At 38.5% G+C, this 17197-nt stretch overlaps 1 long non-coding RNA gene across 2 annotated transcripts in view; it reads left to right on the top strand.

Moving 5' to 3' along the window:
- Nucleotides 1-17197, top strand: part of LOC142047116 (uncharacterized) — a 753995-nt gene that overhangs the window by 589636 nt on the left and 147162 nt on the right. For both annotated transcript variants that reach the window (XR_012656296.1, XR_012656297.1), the window contains exon 5: nucleotides 13906-14016. This is a non-coding gene — a long non-coding RNA (uncharacterized LOC142047116). The remainder of the gene's footprint in view (nucleotides 1-13905; nucleotides 14017-17197) is intronic.

The raw sequence follows: 17197 nt of genomic DNA, 5'->3' as shown, positions 1-17197 counted from the left end.
GTATTTTAGCTAAATATTTCATGACTGATTTTTTTGTATTATGCTGGTGTGATTATCTTTATTTTAATAGGTTTCAGAGTAGCAGCCGTGTTAAGTCTGTATCCTCAAAAAGAACACGAGTACTTGTGGCACCTTATTTTAATAGTTACACTTGTGTAAAACTGGTGGAGAATCTGCCCCAGTAACTTTTAAATTGATCACCTCTTTGGAAAAAGATGGCTATTTTGGTGTAATAGAAGTTACCCTAACACAGAGTAGATGAATGCCTGGCACCATACCAATCACTCTTGAAATGCCTTGAGAAATAAGTAGTGGCATGGCACCTTTTCAATGTGTTTTGTAGACTTGATGATTTAACTCTGCATTCTCCTGAAGGGGGCAACAAATAAACAAACAAAAAACCTACTTGCTGACCTCCTCAAAAACTGACAAGGACTATTCAGCTGCTTTATAAATATGGGTAAAATTTTCAAAAGCACCTAAGTGACTCGAGAACCTAAGTCTCATTTTCAAAAGTGAATGAGGGCCAAATTTCCAAAAGTATTTATACATCTAAAGATGCAGATACAGATTCATACAGATTTCAATGAGAATTAGGCTCCACTCTTGCTTGGATGCTTTTGAAAATCCAACTAGGACGCTACTGCATGTTTATGGTCCTGTGTGCCCAAATCACTTTGTAAATGGGTCTTGGGCGTTATATGTATAATAATATATTCTTAATTGGAAATTTGGCCCTCATTCACTTTTGAAAATGAGACTTAGGTTCTCGAGTCACTTAGATGCTTTTGAAAATTTTATCTATATATATCTTATTAGCAACTCAGGAGAGGAGTTAAATTAAAGATTGGCTCTTTTTTGATTGCTTGATTTCTCCCTCAGGGTATATATCTTGTCAAGTCCCTGTATCAGACATTTTCAGTTTCTACTAATTTAACCCTGTTAGAGACCTGTGCTGCTATGGGAAGAAAAATGCCTTGTAGTGAGAACAGCTGCTCCCCTTCTCCTTTGTCATTGGTGAATGATCTGCATAGTTTCGTTCTTTGATTATTCAGTCAGCAACAGCCTTTTCAGCTTTACATTTTCATTTTAGCCCGTTATAATACTTAGAGCTCATAAACTGTAAAGCCCTTTACAGACATTAACTAATTAAACCTTTCATCAGTCCCAGTACAATAATTTTTATCCCCATTTTACAGATGAGGAGTTTGAGGCAAAAAGGTTAATGATGATAAAGCTTTTGGGAAGGAAGAGCACTATACTAGTGATAAGTGTCAAAGATGCGATTAGAAATTAGGAGTTCTTGGCTCGCAGTTCTGGTCTGAACCATGAAAACCAATTCATATCCTCTCTTTCTCAGTTTAACATTTTTCTTGTTTTTTAAAGTCTGAAAAATATCCCTTATGCCATTTTGCAGTTATTTTTTAAAGAAAATTATTCAGTTTCTTTCAATGAGAAAAACAATTGCAGGTATCAAGGTGCACATATACAGACCTTCAGACTCAAAGTACCCTTCACGACACCCATTCAGTTGGCAGCTTGAGACTTGAACTCCTCACATTTGTTTTAAAAGATGGCCTCAAATTTATTTTGTGGTACAAATGGTGCTCATGTAAATAGTAAGATAGCAGCAAGGGGCAAGTATATGATCAATTTCTAGTTTTCATGTGTTATTACATGTCATTACTGGTGGCCCTACCACAGCCTTAGTTCTATTGGTGGCTCATATTCTATCTTCTGCCAGGTGGCAACAAAGATAGCAATGTGGCTGTTTGGCCCCCTGACCTGTAGACGGAAAGAAACAGTGGCACCACTGCATTCTCTTCTCTAGCCCCGTAGTAATGCTCCCAGTTCCAAGATGGCAGGGCATGGGGGTGAGAAGGAAGAGGAGGTGGGGACCAATATTCTGTATGGTGTGGTTCACATGGGTCCAAGCACAAATCCATTCAGATGCTATTGCTGCTTCAACCAACAGGAATATTCTGTGGCTGTAACCCCTCTTGCTCAAAACCACCTGCAGTGAATGCCTGGCAACAAAACTTCTGAGGAATCATGGCGATATGTGGTTGAAGGGAGCCAAGGAAAGTGTGGCTTTTCCATTTGAGAGTGTTCCTAGATCTGCAGGCTTAGGAGGTAGAAGTTTCTGCCAGTTTCATTGTGGTCAACCTCCCTTACCACCAACCAGTTGGATGATCTGGAGGAACCTCTGAGCTCAGAGCCCTAGGAAGTGCTGTCTAGAGTTAGCATGTATCCCACTATAATAAATTGCCTACAATTTTTACGTTATGTCTAACAAGGTCAGCTTTTCCCAAATAAAATATTTTGTTGGTATGTTCTATATGATGAAGAAAAATAAGGACAACATGCAAAGAAAGCCCATGTCTGTGTTTTGTAACATGACTTGCATTCATTTTTTTTCACTTCGCAGGCCTTTTGTGGTGATTCTGTGTGCCTCTTTCTTTGCTCTTCTTACTCTACAGCCCATCTCTGATTTATATTATTTGCAGATATGGCTTCTAATAGGGACTATGTGAAGATGATTTGAAAATCGCTCTCTAACACACTGACCTCCCCCCACCACTCCTGCATGTTTGGTCTACCTGCCATCTCTGTTGGATGTCTTATCATCAGCTTAAACTGAATTTTGACAAAACAAAATAATTTATCTTCCTTCCCAAATATTGCCCACTTCCCTTTTTCTCCATTGCTGTCAACAACAACACCATCCTTCCCATTTATTAGACCTACATTTTAGGGGTTATTGTCTATTCTTCTCTCTCCTTTGCCCCTCATGCCCAGGCCATGTACAAATACTGCTGTTTCTTTCCTCTCAATCTGTTCTAGGTCTTTTTTTCCCCTTTTCTATTCCCACATACAAATGTAATGGTCAGGACCACTCTATGTTCTTTGACTATTGCAATATCCTCATCTCTGGCCTCTGCTCTCCCTTCAGCTGATGCAAAATACAGCTGCTAAAGGCTTTTTCCTTGTCACTCCCCTCTTCAAAAATCCTTATACTAATTCCAATTCTGGAATTGCATTTCTTGTCCCCATCATCCATATGCTATATAACTCTGCCGATTCCCACTTACATTCCCTTGTGAAGTTTCAAGGTCCAAGCATTCAAGTTTTTCTTTTAAGACACAAGATTTAGGGGAAGGATAATTATGGTTTTGAAATTAAAAAAAAAAAGTATTAAATTTCTTTGTAGAATTCTGATTTCCTGAAAGGATACCCTGTGCCCTATTGTAACTAACTTTCATATTGTTTAATAAAATACGGAAGAGAGTATATTGTATAGAGAAAAAGAGACATCTGTATCATTATGGCTGAGCCATGGGGCCAGCAGATGGCACTTGAACTTGAAAATAAGAGGGGTGCCAAAAGCTAAACTCTAAATACACTTAAATTGCATATCTTTGCTTAAAAATGGAATATTTCAGGAAAAAATGCTGATGACATTGAAGTAGGCAAGTGGCACTTATTTGTTCACACTCTAATTGAGTCCTTTATTGAAGTTGTCTTCTACAAAATGAACAACTACGGCTATGATCCTTCAGACCTCTATAGAATATGGGATTGAAAGGAAAAGCTCTAGTCTAAATGGGATTTAAGGTATAATTTGCTGAAAGGAACTGCTCTTTTGTAGTGACCTTGCAGTTAGTTAAAATTGAGCATAATAATATCCACTGAAGTCTGCCTTTAAACACTTCTTCTAAAATAGTACAGGTACTTCTGATTTTTTTTATCAATTTATTTTGTAATCATGACGTGGATTTCTTATTTCAATTAAAAAGAAATTGAGTTTAGAGAATATGCCAACTTGTTAATAGATTTTTTTTGAATGATTGTATAAATGACGTATTGACATATAACCAAATAATGCTGTTTCCCTTTTAAATTTGCAGAGAAACTGTTATCTTGTAATACAGTACTAACATATGATTATATCTGCCATGAATGCAGTTAACAGTAGATGACAAATTTTATTACGTTATTGTGGGCCTCAATCTCTTCTCACTTACTCTCATGAAAATCAGGAGTAGCTGCCTTGAAATGAAAAAATTGCCTCTGGTGTAAAACTGGTGTAAGTTGGAAGAATGAAGCCTGATGTATATTGATATAACAAATCATATTACAGGATATTTAAATGCTGCTTCCCACAATGAACAGCTGGATACCATTTTTAGCCTTCCTCTTGAATGCAGAGCCACCTTTCCATTTACAAATTAAGGAACTGAACAATGTGCTCTTGGTATTGGCTTTTAGTGTGTTACCCCTCAGATAAAATATATTAAAATGTGCCTTCATTGCTAGTAAGGAAAACAGCAATGATAACAAATTCTTTCATATAAAAACACAAATTATATTAATTATTTAGGTCAAGACTGTTTCATTCACAAAGTGTGAAGCTGAATGCAGTTTAAGCTGAAGAAATGAAACTGCTCTGTCCATGTGGCTGAATTGCTTCCAGCCTAATTCCCGGGTTCCCTGTATCACTGGTGACCTGTCCATTACAGTCCTTCCGGGGAACATTGGCACCCTGATTCTAGTTCCACTAGTCATGATACAAAAAGAGTTAGTTAGTAATCTTCCCTGACTAAGGAGTAGCATGCTGTTGAGAGTTATCAGAGGGTATATCTATACTGCAATTAAAAATCCTTGATTGGCCTATGCCTGCTGACTCAGGCTCATGGGACTCGAGCTAAGGGGCTGCTTAATTGCAATGTATTTGTTCAGGCTTGGGCTGCAGCCTGTGGTCTAGGACCCTGTGAGGTGGAAGTGTCCCAGAGCTTGGGCTGCAGCCAGAGACTGAATGTCTACACCGCAATTAAACAGCCCCTTATGCCAGTCGTGAGTCTGAGTCAGCTGGCATGGGCCAGTCGAGGGTTTTGAATTACAGTGTAGATATACCCTGAGAGTCACAGTGTTATTATCCCAGTTCCCCCTTGTGGCAGGAGCCAAGTCATGGTCTACTTGTCTGGCTCTACCAGTGGCAGATTACTTTTCCTACCTCACTAGCCAGCCAGGGCTCTTTCTACTCCTGAGCCCATCTCTTCCTCTTCCAGCTCCCCTCTCTCCCAGAGAAGGAGTAGCAGCCCTGCACTGTGTTCTCTCCCCCCAGCTGTGCTGATAACTAATGTGGCTACCTGGCACAGAGTAGGAAGGAGATACCTAACATTTCTTTATTCCCTGTTGCAGGCTCCTGACAATCTTGCCTTTAATAAATGAATTAATTGTAGAGTTGTTTCAAAAACAGATATTTGAGGACTGCATATAAAGATTGCAAGAAGATAATGAATTGAACTCTGAGTAATTTTGATTTTATAAAATAAAAATAGTAAGCTAATACATATTATGCATGACACAAATGCAACACAACAAATGACAATATAGTTTGTTAAATACAGTTATATACCTAGAAAGTAATTCATTTACCTTTAAGTACTGCACACTAAGGAGCAAATATAGAATATCACAGAACAAACATTACCATTTTAACATTCTACATAATTATAATAGCCTACACATGAACATTTTCATTTCTGATAAGAGCAAATGGTGCAAAAATCAGAGCCTTGAACATAGATCTGTGAGACTAAAATGTTGATGACAGTCTGTCACCAGCATTTTATTCTAAGGATTCTTCAGAAATAGAATAATTCTGTATAAATTATTTAGAAAACTTATAATCAGCGCACATTAGGTCAGAATTTCAAATGCAGGTGAATGTAATAGCATGCGGACAGTTGTACATTTTGAAGTTTAGTAAACAAATGCGCAATGTGCACATGAAAATTGGATATTTACCCTAGCACATGGTTGCATTACCAGCAGCTGCAGTATCTGAATCTGGCCCATGTAATTCTTTTCTGGAATAAGGTGATATAAAATGTGTTTATCAAAAGACCATTTTTCTATACCCTGAAATTTAGAGTATAATTGCTTTTAGGCAACTCTGACCTTTGGAAATGCCTGGACTTCCTATCTATGACTCCTTTAAGTTAATGAAGGCTACCTTGTTAAAGGGAGCAGTGTTGGTGTCCTCATTGGTTGCACTTCTGCCCAGGCCTGTGTATGAGTATTTGATCTATTCTGAGTAGGTGTGAGAATCTAAAGTTAAAGATACTTATCCTCATTTAGGGCCTGATCCAAAGCTCAGTGAAATCAACAGGCACTTTGGGTTAACTCCTTAAGCAATTTGAGCTATACAGCTGTTGACTATTTTCTGTGTTTTGTAAAGGCCATGTGCATTTGTGATATATAACTCTTAAAATATCTGAAAACTGTATGCTATTAAGCTTTGCCTAATGCAGAACAGTAAGAAGTGATACTGGCATGCAAAAACAAACAAACAAACTCAGCCTTTGCCAAACGAGGTACAGTTCAAAACCCAGATATGTGCCCTGTTTTTATTCAGTCACTAACCTTACAACCCAGTACATAATACTATGGTCTTGGAGCTGCACACTGAGCAGGCTTTTTGGTGCTGCATATGGAACAAGTGATTGTACTAAAGGAATAGGCAAAACAGAGTTAGTGAGATGTTCATACGCAAGCTCTGCATCTGAAATCCCTGCGTAGGAAAGGATGTCTTTGGATCACAATCCCCTAGGTGCCTTCATCCCTAAAATCCCACATAGCAGTAGATGCGGCAGCTGTAATCTGGAATAAATGTGTGCCATACTGACCCAGGTGTGCTTAAACACTGAAAACTTGCAGTACATTGGTATAATGTTTTTCCAATAAATAAGACTGTATCCTGCTCAAATTATAGATACAAGGCCTGATACATACCGGTTTTATGCCAAAATCAGAGTGTAAAAAGCAAACTTATAATGGAAAATGAGTTACAACATCAAGAGATCCATCACTGAGTGACAAGATGGGATCAGGAGCTATCAGATCAAATCTACCCTAGTCTCCAAATGTGGTATGGGAGAAGGATTAGAAAGGAGGTAGGAAAGATTGGACAGTTAGTTCTCTGTTCAATATACATTTTAGGTGGATCAGGCCAGTATTTTTTCCACCAGGTCTATACAAAAACCAAAACAGTTTCCCCGCAACTCCCCCTTCTTCCCCAGCTAGGGTTGCCAATTTTGGTTGGATGTATTCCTGCAGATTTAATCGCATGCCATAATCTTTAATTGAAGATTAATACAGGCCAATCCTGGAGGGTTGGCAACCCTATCCCCAACAAAACTAGAGACTTTTAAAAGCATGTCCGTTACCTTGGGGGAGGAGGGAAATAGGGGGATGTGTTTCCTGGGAATCTTTAGACAAAATGATCTCAAATTTGCACTACAAGCTCCATCTGTGCCCTTTGTTTGCAGAGTGATTTTCACGCAAATCTGTATGTGCATGTGGATTTTTGAACACTTTGTAAAACGCTTTATGCTGAACCTTAACTATGGTACAACAATGGTGCCACTCCATAATACCTTTAGTTATTTCAGGTCCTGATTATAATTCACTGAAGTCATTAGGAATCGGTCCACTGAATTCAGTGGTCTGTGGCTCATGAAGTTCTTCATAATTCAGTCATTACCTCAAAACACCTACTCAGTTTTTATTGCCTTTCTCAGAACTTCCTCAAAGTCACCGTTAGGTTTCTGTCATTGGTTTTTACATTCAGGAGGAAAGAGGACAAGATTTTCCTCATATTGCAACCTCTCTTGATACTGCACACTGAAACTCCAGTGGGACTGCTTATGTCAGAAATGTTTGAAAAATTGGGCCCGCTTATAATTCCATTTTAACAGATTCGAATAGTTATCCATAATATTGAAAAGGAAAAAGGAAAACTTTAAAAAGCTTAATGAGTAAATCTGAAATATGTAAAGGATTTGCTTATGTTCTGGAGAAATCCATTCATCTTGAGCTTGGTATTTTTTTCTTTAATTTTGTTTTTTGTTGCACTGCTACAATATAGCCAAGAACTTGTGTTCAGATTTTTATGTCTGTAAAAATCTTATTATTATTATTCATTAGCAAAAAAGTCTATATAATTTACATTCACTAATCTCCCACTCTAACACTCTCATATCTTTTGCCAGCTAAAAGGAAAAAAATAGTTCATAATTTCTTTTAAGTTCAGCCCAAAGTTCATAAACTTAATTTCCATTAAGTGAAGTGATGGTTGGTTGAGGATGAAAGTGTCTTGGAAGTTTTACCACCATTGTCTGCGATTTTATAGTTTTGTCCATATCACTTTCATTTATTAACATTTGTAATAAATATAATTATTGCTTCATCTTTTCCTTGAAATGTTTGTATTTTATACAGCAATAATTGATATGGATTGCTTAAGTATGTAATTTGATATATTTAATGTAAAGTTTGTAACGTTCAAATAAGGGTTTGTTTCTGAGAGCTGATTTTAATATACTGAGTTTTTTTTTGGTAAATACTGTATCAAATCAGATTTTATATACAAAAACATCATTAACTACAGAAACTACGTTGAAAGAACACTCTTAAGGTTACAAATCAAGAATTCAGAAGTTGGGAAATGCCTTTATTTGAATATATGGCAGTATAGATTCTACTAAGAATGTGCACGTACTGCACATGAGGCCAGATTTTTTGGCATGCAATGTCCATTGGGGCTGCACATGCAAGCTTAGCCGTCACACTGTCTCACATGAGGACACAAAAGGTGGGGCAGTTGGTACCTCCCTTAGTTGTCTCTTACTGCCTATTGGCAGTGAGACAGAACCTAGCTGGTCTTCAATCTGCTAGACCATGGAACGGCAACCTTTGGCACGTGGCCCGCCAGGATAAGCACCCTGGCAGGCTGGGCAGATTTGTTTACCTGCGGCATCCTCAAGTTCAGCCGATCGCGGTTCCCACTGGCCGCGGTGTACCGTCCCAGACCAATGGAGGCTGCGGTACGCGCCGAGGGATGTGCTGGCCGCCGCTTCCCGCAGCCCCCATTGTCCTGGAGCGGCGAACCACGGCCAGTGGGAGCCGTGATTGGCTGAACCTGCGGATGCGGCAGGTAAACAAATCTGCCCAGCCTGCCAGGGTGCTTATCCTGGCGGGCCACGTGCCAAAGGTTGCCGTTCCATGGTCTAGCAGATTGAAGACCAGCTAGGTTCTGTCTCACTGCCAATAGGCAGTAAGAGACAACTAAGGGAGGTACCAACTGCCCCACCTTTTGTGTCCTCATGTGAGACAGTGTGACGGCTAAGCTTGCATGTGCAGCCCCAATGGACATTGCATGCCAAAAAATCTGGCCTCATGTGCAGTACGTGCACATTCTTAGTAGAATCTATACTGCCATATATTCAAATAAAGGCATTTCCCAACTTCTGCCCGGCCTGCCAGGGTGTTTACCTTGGTGAGCCATGTGCTAAAGGTTGCCGATCCCTGCACTAGACCTTTGCTCAAGCTAAAATTTTCTGATACTTCTGAGAATCCTCAGAACAGCCTTGTATTCTTTAATTTAATCACCTAATCTGTTCTAGCACTTGATGGCTCAAACATTTCTGTTTATACCCCTCCTTGTACAGGGACCTGGAAATGGCAGCTTCTAAATCTACAGGCTTTAAAGCCTTGCCCATCCTTTGATGGATTAATTTCTCTGAAAGATGGGCACAGCTGATGCCTGTTCTGCTTGAGAGTATCCCGTATCTCAAGCAGGTGCTCAGTCTGCCTATCCTCTATTAAAATCAAGACTCAGTAGTAAATAAATGTGGGAGGGAAATTAATGGGACAGGTTTTCAGCTACAATATGGTTCACACTTTCTTTGCCGTCATGGCAATGATGCTAAGGGAGATTGCTTCATCAAGCCACCAGAGTAGCTTGTTTTTCACTTGAACTGGAATTTTACAATTGTGGTACTCCAGGGTTAGGGAATAATTGCTCCTTTGTGTTGTACTGCCATTATTTCCTTCATCTGATGCATCCTGGTAAATTCAGCTATTGAATATTAGTTCTGCCGCTTTGATGGGATTATTGCAGAAAGCAAGAGGTGCTGGGTAACTTTGCATTTGATGTTGACTTCAGTAAAGCTGTGGTCAAAAGCTTTTAAATCTAAACCTCTCCCTGGGAACTTTTTTTGGCATTATGATATGTATCAAGGCAATGTTCTTTTATTTTATTTTTTAATTCAAACTTGTTTAATCATCATTTGTTGTATTCACAACTGTGTCAAACATTTGAATTGTGAAAATGACCTTAGCGTAAATTTGTAATATGGCTCTAAACCAAATGAATGTTTTCCCATTTACTTGAAAGGTTTTCCACTATTTCTCTTACTGCTTGGAAGATATTCATTCATTATTTGTCATTAAGTACTTGATAAATGAAAAGAAACAATAAAAGTGATCTCGTCTAAAGGTTTGAAAAATACATAACATCAGCTATAGATCCATGATAAAGTTATCCTAATTGAAGAAATACAGTGCCTCAGATATAATAGTTTATATTACTGTTAAACTAATGTAAAAAATTTCCCATTGAAAAATTCATTTCTAAGCATTCTAGAATTAGTTGTTTAAGTTTTCCTCTGTGATTTAACTAGTCTTTAAAACTAATGTTTTTAGAAGGTGGTTTTGTTTGTCTTTGAAGGCCACTTGAGGGTAGGTATTTCTTAAACCTCCTTTAAGAAAAAACAAAAACATGTAAAAATAAAATTGTGTGTGTTGAAATTTAGTGAGGCATTTTGAACTTAACAGTAACAGATCTGATTATTATTTTTTAACTTGTTATGGTAACAAGTAACCCCTTATGATAACTATGATGAAAAGATGATAGAGAAAACAAGTCGTATTCTCTATTTTTTTCCAATTTGTTTACTATGTGTAATCATCTTAACTGTTTCCCCAGTATAATTGGTCATAATCAGTCCTCTTTTGTTTGTATGGGTCTTTCCCATATTAACTAGAGGGCGGTGGTGAAGGGAAGGAAAATAATTGTAAGACCACAAAAACTTCCTCTGAGGCTCAGGGCAGATGTAGAAGGGAGCCCTGGGCTCATGGGAGCCCCGCAACGAGCCGGTTCTGAGAGCATGTGGGGTCAGTCGATGCTACGCCCGGCTCATGAGACAGCTCATGGTGTCCGGCGCCATCAGGTGGTCCAGAGACATTTCTATCGAACATATCACTGGACACCACCAATACCACACTGAGTAATTGAAACAGCTGACCAGGGAAATAACCCACTTCCTTCCCTGAGAGACCAAGGGACGCACCCCAACCATGTACCTATCCGCTCCACCGATACTGACTTGGACCCCTTATTCATTCCATGGGGGGCGAACCCGAGCCCACTTATTCACTGACACTTTAAAAAAACCCTTGCACCCCAATCTGGGTCTATGCCGGTTATTGCGATATGTATGTATCTTTTCATCCTTGCAAATGGTATCTGTAAGCCCCCATAACCCAAGCCTGACCCCAGATGTACAGTACCTTCCCTCTCAACCTGTGTATATTTCATTTCAAGCATTTACTTTAATAAAATTTTTAAATCTGAAAGTTTTTTTTAACGTTTAAGTTGACTAATTTTAAAGTTTATCATGTCCATTTAATCTTTCATGAAGGCATGCAATGTCTTTTTTTACAAATTGTTATATGATGAAAGATTGAACTTTTCAACTATAATAAGCATTTTAATGAAATGTGTAATAAATGATTAGTGCAATGTTTCCAGTGCAAATGTAAATGACAAATAGCCAGAACTTGCAACTCCTTTCTAATGGCTAACTCTCGATTCAGCTTAGCATAGCAAGGGAAGGAGGCAAACTGGCCAGCAGGAGTCCTGTCCCAGAGAAGACAAGTTTCTTTGTGGTGGATGCAGGAGCATGCTTTGCAGGGCACTTTGCTGGTATTCTGAGCAGTAACACAGAATACTCTGGCTATCACTGGCTCATGAAGGCATAATACTCCCCCCTGGCTGGGAGGATGGTTGGACATTTCCCCACAATCTTGAAGATAAGTTTCAAGAGCTAGTGCATAAGAGCTAAGGGAGAGACTTGTCTTTCTTGAGCAGTATGCACATCGCACCACCCAACTTGCAGACCAGTCCAGTTTAAGACAGAATTTAGCCCTAAGTAAGTTGTTTTGTTTGTTCTCAATAGATATATCAATCCCAATTCATAACTGATATAACCAGATGCAGTTGCTATGGCCATCTGTTTTCCAAATTTAGCAGTGGCCTAAATGGTGGTGTGCCCACAAGTGTGGTGTAAGAAGGTTGGAAAGTGAGTGTAAGTGATATTATTGACACTGATTTGCCATTCAGTGGATGTGCAAACTAAGTGTAACTTAGGTGGAGTTGGAATGAAGGATAAGCAGAATCGCACTGAACAGGATGATATACAAAATATAAGAGAAAGCAGGCGTTGAGAGCACCTGCTTATTCATCTGTATTCTTACACCACCTCTTGTTAGCTCTTGTTACAAACTTCCCTTTCACCCTCTCAGCGTGGAAGTTATACCTATTCAGACCTACTTAGGCTCATACCAAATTAAACCACCATTTATATCACATCTGAATTAGATTCATTCTTACAATGACAAGGTGGGTAAAATGATATCTTTTATTGGACCAATAAAAGCTATTGCCTCCCCCACCCTGTCTCTCTAATACTCTGGGACTAATACTGCTTCAATGATACTCATTCTGAGAATATCCTTTAGTGTGATCATGTAATTAGTGCACCTTAAAACCTTCCAAAATTCCATAGAGGATTAATTTATAACCATAGTTTGCTCTCTAAGCCTTCTGTAATCATTTGATGCTTTATGGAGAGCAATAGAGCTAAAATACAATTGTGTCAGTACATTTCCATTGAGATCCTGTTCAGGAGTGCCTGGTACATCAGAAAGCTTCTGTTTTAACCAGCAGCAAATTTCATTTGTTTAATTAAAAGTAATATTGTCAGCTTAATCCATTAACTATACAGAATGTTAATGTAGCATTGATTTTTGACTGCAGTCATAACAATTGAAAAAAACTATGTCTTTTATATATAATGATACTATATGTACCTGTGTTACAATACTCCTTTAGAGAAATGAGCTGAAATCCTGGACCCAATTAAACCAATAGGAGTTTTGCCATGGACTTCAGTGGGGCAACCTACCGTGGTGGTTTTTTTGTGGTTTTTTTTCCTGCTCTTATGGATTTGAAACTCTTTTGGACATTGGGCTTCTGCTGTTTAAACTCGTTAGACAGAATGACCAATCACTGGCTTCCACTTGTTTTCTTATTAACGAGCATCTGTATTCCCACTGCAGGTTGGCTCCTGTGTTTTCTTCATTTCATCTTCTGATTCTCTCGTAAGAGAGCAATCTGTTGTCCAGATAGGCAGAAACCTGTTATGGCCAGGGCTGGTTCCAGGGGCTTTGCCACCCCAAGCCGCGGTCGCCATCTGCGGCAATTCAACGAGAGGTCCTTTGCTCCGAGCGGGACCAAGAGACCCTCCTCCGAATTGCCACCGAATACCTGAACTTGCCACCCCTTTCTGGAGTGGCTGCCCCAAGAACCTGCTTGCTAAGCTGGTGCTTGGAGCCGGCCCTGGTTATGACTGTGCCCAAATGACTCCTTTCCCCACCCCAGCCCCCAAATTGTGCTTTCAGGGTAATGAAAAATCCAACTGAAGAAAATATGGGAGTCTTCTTTATTGAGGCAGGCGTGCAGGGTAAGAAAAAAAATCTTGGACACCAGTGATTGGTATCTTTGCCTAGTAGTTCTGGGCAGCAAAAGGATATCCACTGGCCTAAACTATCTAACATTTTATTGCAAAAATCTGATCTGAAGGGATGGGAAATCTCTCTTTCTTTGGTTGGGGAACAGATTGTAAAAGCCATGGGCACTGGATTTTTGTAAATCTATATTTATGGTATTTTGTGATTTTTCTCTGAACTTTATACATTTTTCTTTCTTCCTGACAGTTACTTCTTGCTTTTTATTGCTAAACAAATCTGGAGCTCTCTGTCACTTTGTGTGGAGTGGACATCACCTACAAAGCCTGTTGAATAACGTGTTGGAGGTCCACTACCTTGGTGAGTGGAATCATAGTTACAATTTTATGTGTTGTTCTGATTCAGGTTGTGTTTGTATTGTTGACCAAAGTGCTTCCATGCAGGCTTTAAAAATGCCTTTCCAGATCTCTGCAGAAAAGTGCTTTTTGTGGAGAAAAGCAATTTGTCCTAGCATTTTCCTTTACAGAAATCTGCTTCAATCTCTTCCAGCCCAATTGAACCACTTCAGAATACTTTACAAAGAGAAGCCTGCCCTTTCTCTACCTGCCTGGATTTTGCTTTTGTTTGAGTTGCCTATCCTGAAAGAAAGACCTGTATCAAATAGGGGTTTTAGGAATTTGTTGTTGCTGTTAAAATAAATTGTTCCTTGTTCAAGATGGACCGTTTATTCAGAATCCTAGAGCAGTAAAAATTGTTTAGCCAGTCAAAGCAATTGGTTGACTGTGTACTCCTAATGTTATAAATCTGCATATAATATAATATGCCCTGTGCAAAGGAAAGATAAACGAGGGAAAAAATCCTGTGAATTGTTGGTTCTTTCATGGTCCTCTAACTGCCAGCCAGAATGCTCACAAGACACCCTATAATTTAATTATATTGAACATACCCTCAGAGAATTCATGTAATTATATACTTTAGCATACTACCCTAGTGTGTCCAGTAGAGAAATGCAGGCTGTCTTTTTTAGGAGCAACTCAAGAGGACAAAGGAAATATAACCCCTTGACTTGATGATTCCCCTAGAAAAATTAAAACAAATCTAAAATGAAATAAATCATTCTGAGCTCTGCACCCTTCCACGATCCTTAATTCTACTGTATACTAATTCTGAGGTAGATATGGCAATCCTTATTCAAGCCAAATTGCCATAGAATTCAGTGCATGTTTTGATTAAATAAGGAGGGGTAGATTTGGTCCCTTCATTAAAAATATTTAGTTTGGTTTAGTATTAAATTTCGCCTGTATAAATATCTTTCAAACCAGACATTAGATACCTTTTGGGCCTGATTTTCAGAGGTGCTGAGCACCAGACTCCAGTTGAAGTCTCAGTGGACTGCAAAGGTTCAATGCTACTGAAAAATCAAGCCATTCATCAGCATTCTATTTGTTACAGTGGCTCATTTCTCACAAGCAATGCAACTTCTTGGCACTATGAACTAACTTCTTTCTTATTTCCTGGCTGCGTTAACTTAATTTTCCTGCAATTTATTAGAGCATTAAGGTCACTGCTACGTAATTATGACATATCTTGTTCTGATTGCCTGAAGCTCTCAAATTTGCAACATTTATATTTGTGTTTATATAAAAGTTGATATATATAATACAGGGAAATTATGTGAAAGATAGCTGAACGTAATCTAAAAATATGTATGTAAAACAAACTCTTTTTAAAGAGAAGAAAATCTGGTATTTTGCAAACCTGAGTATTGTTGTGGTAATTATTTATTACATTTACAAACACATCTGTCACCTTTCATAGCTAAACTTGATTTTTATTTGGTCATCCTCAGGGTCACAAAAAGCTAAAAAAAAAATGTGTTTGAGCTGAGGTTGACTTCAGTGCTCTACACTATTTAATAACCTTCTGCACCCTTGCATTGATATGAAGTAACCAAAAGTAGGTATAAGCTAAATACTGGAAGAGAGATTTTTCTACCAGGCAGGCTTGGAGATCCTTGCTCATAGGCAAAGGTTGTTTAATGGAAATGTTGCTGGGTTAGCCCTCATTGATGCTCAAGAGGAATAGAATACACATAGATCTTCTCTACGAAATGTATAAGGATTTTTTCAGTAACAGTTTCCACTTTGCTCCCGTATCTAGTGATAATGCTCCTTGAAACCATTTTGAGGCTTATTTCCTTCTAAGTTGCAAGAATGTTGCTGACAATGACAGCTGACCCTCATGTTGGCCTGAATGTGTTTGCCCAGTTTCTGAGGAATTTCTTCAATCGGAGTTGCCAGTCACTCCAGCAATGCTTGAATTTAATTCCACACTGTATTTTGTGTAAGGAGAATATAGCTTTAAGCATCCCCTGGTATGTGTTTCCTGAGAAGGCTGACGGAAATTTCAGAATATTGTCTTCTGTTGTTCAGCTACAGTTTCAAGGACCATTCCAATTAGATATCCAGTTTCCTACTTGATTTCTATTGGGTCACTGTTGATACTTCTGAATATTGTTTCTTTCTAAGTCATCTCTTTATATCTGTGCCTTAGATTCACAGTCAGTCCTCCAGTGGCTGCCCTAACAGGCTGATTAAGCACCAATCCTTTTGCCAAAATGCATGGACTTCATATTCCCTCATCCCTCCTCTGCTCTTGTTATCTTAAATCAGGACAGCATGTTTTTAATTTGTTCTTTATATATTCCAGATGAGTCTCAACCTTAACCTGAGTTGTTCACATAGTTTCTTCCCAATTTCATGATATTCTCTCATGTTTCAGTTTTCAAGCTCCAGTTTTATTATCTAAATGGAGGTCTTTAGAAGGCCCTGTTTTTCCTTCCTTTCACTGCCATGTAACTTCTTCAGAGTCTCTTGTTATTGTCAGTCCACCATCTTTTCCTTGTTCTTATTGTCAGGGCTGGTCCCAAAAGTATATGTCAGAGAGGAATAGGCTCTCTTAGTTTATGTCTGAAACCTCAGTTCTCTGGACCCTGCCATGTCTGCAATGTTTGTTATTCCACAATCCATCTACTTTTTATGTATTTTATTTTTTAATCAGTTGGACCTTCATATTTTCTGATTTATTCTGTGCTAAATGTTAAGTAAAGCATCCTGTAGGCGCTTGACTTTAGTACAGTTACAACAGAATGATGTCAGTTGAGTTACACCATGATTGAATTTGGTAAGATATATATTTTAATTTATTTTACATGAAAAAGGAGCCCTATGCTCATGGTACTTGAAGACTTAGGGTTTGATTTTTCCACTGCTGTATATTTTGTGTAATATTTGTATTTGTGCAGAGTGAATGTAAGATTCTATCACTGAAGTGAGTGGAGAACTCTGAAATGATAGTGTTTTACCTCCACTTTGTATAAGATGCACGGAGGTGTAGTATTGATTTAAAAAAAATATTAGTTGTTCTTATTTTTGTCATGGCATATGAGTTTGTTTTTTGTTGGCTTTTTTGATATTTATCCCCTGAATAGCTAACATTAATCTGTCAAAAATGCAAACACTATACAATTTTTTTGTTTTCT

Source organism: Chelonoidis abingdonii, chromosome 7, assembly GCF_003597395.2.
Source record: "Chelonoidis abingdonii isolate Lonesome George chromosome 7, CheloAbing_2.0, whole genome shotgun sequence".
NCBI classification, from domain to species: domain Eukaryota; kingdom Metazoa; phylum Chordata; order Testudines; family Testudinidae; genus Chelonoidis; species Chelonoidis abingdonii.
This window is presented reverse-complemented; position numbering and strand designations above follow the sequence as displayed.